Below are 2,066 nucleotides of genomic sequence, written 5' to 3' on the forward strand. Positions count from 1 at the left end.
GCAACATTCCGATAATTCTACAAGTTCATGCTACAAAACATGGGGGAAGAAGCTTGGATGCCCAAACAAGCTGGAATCATAATTTAGACGCAATTCAGCATCTACTGATACCATTTTTTAGAGCAACGGTTGTTTGTGGCCAACCGAATTCAATACTCAGCTGTTTTGTCTAGGCTGTCACACTCTCACAAGTGTGATTTTTCTGTCAAGCATGTTGCGTTGATTATTGTCCAGAGCTTTGCAGTGCTCTTCTTCGTTTCTTAAGGCTCAGCCAAAAGTTACAGAGAAAGATAACTATATATTGGATAAAAGTAGCTGTAGGTTACTGGCTGAGAGCCATCTTGCAAATCTATGGAATCCATCCCGAAAATTCATGAAATCCATCCACCATTCCAGGAATTCCATCTTCAATTCCTGTAGATTAAACCAGGAAGTGTACTTCTGGAGCCCAGAGCCCAGCCTATATCCTGTACCATCCAAGAGAGTGAAATATGGGGCATTGGGAGGCACCAATGTGATTTGGGAGTGACCTGGAGGGTGGGGGAGAATGGGAAGGCAGTAAAAAATGCGAAATATGAGAGAGCATGGGGAGTATCATCACCTACCCATGTCTGGACACCTTAGAAAGTCAGGATAGGACCATAAAATGTTTTGGAAATGGGAGGAGAATGGGATGGCAGAGAAAAATGCGAAATAGGAGAGAGCATGAGAGGTATCATCACCTACCCATGTCTGGACACCTTAGAAAGTCAGAATAGAACAGATTGAGCGCACTCTGATGGGCACATTCTGATGGGCGCACTCTGATGGGCGCACTCTGATGGGCGCAGCACTCTGACATTTGGTGCACATTCCCATTGGGCGCTCTCCAAATACATACTGAAAAACAACAAGTGCAGATGCACACTTGTTGCAGGTATATACTAACTTGGCACCCACTCACATTTGGCACACCTTCACATTGGGCTCATATTTCATTTGGTGCACATTCACATTGGGCACACTCTGACATTTCGTGTGCATTCACATTGGGCACACTCCGATATTTCATGTGTATTCACATTGGGCGCACTCTGACATTTCATGAAGAAAAATAATAGGCGCAAATACACACTTGGCGCCCACTCATGTTTGGTGGAAATCCACATGGCAAAATTGGTGCACAAAATAATGGGCACAGATACACATTGGAATATAATGGGCGCAGATACACACTCGGTATTGACAGTTATGGTGCCCACCTGAAGCACCAATGGGCATGACAATCTGACACTGGCAGTGTCTTGGTGCCCACTCACATTTGTATTCACTACACAATGCTGGACACAGGCTATTTGTGACCCTGTCAACAGCACAAGGTACATACAGTGGCACTTGAAAGAATTGTGCCCCCTGTGGAGTGTACATCCCTCATGGAACTCGAAATAATTGCACCCCCCATGGAATGCAAATAATTTCGCCCCTCGTGGAGCTCGAGATAATTGCACCCCCTGTAGAGCTCAGAATAATTGCGCCCCCATGCAGCGCAAAAGAATTGCGCCTCTCATGGAGCTTGAAATAATTGCACCTCTAGAGCACAAAATAATTGTGCCCCATAGAGTGCAAAATAATTGCTCCCCCATAGAGCACAAGTAATTGCGCCCTGGAGCGCAAAAGAATTACGCCTCGTGCCCTCTGTAGAGCTCAAAATAATTGTGCTTCCCTGGAGCACAAAAGAATTGCTAGAGCACAAAATAATTGCGCCCCATAGAGTGCAAAATAATTGCTCCCCCATAGAGCACAAGTAATTGCGCCCTGGAGCGCAAAAGAATTGTGCCTCGTGCCCTCTGTAGAGCTCAAAATAATTGTGCTTCCCTGGAGCACAAAAGAATTGCTAGAGCACAAAATAATTGTGCCACATAGAGTGCAAAATAATTGCTCCCCCATAGAGCACAAGTAATTGCGCCCTGGAGCGCAAAAGAATTGCGCCTCGTGCCCTCTGTAGAGCTCAAAATAATTGTGCTTCCCTGGAGCACAAAAGAATTGCGCCTGTTGTGGAGCTCGAAATATTTGCGCCTCTACAGCAC

The sequence above is a fragment of the Laccaria bicolor genome, genomic scaffold (genome assembly GCF_000143565.1).
Source record: "Laccaria bicolor S238N-H82 LACBIscaffold_200 genomic scaffold, whole genome shotgun sequence".
NCBI classification, from domain to species: domain Eukaryota; kingdom Fungi; phylum Basidiomycota; class Agaricomycetes; order Agaricales; family Hydnangiaceae; genus Laccaria; species Laccaria bicolor.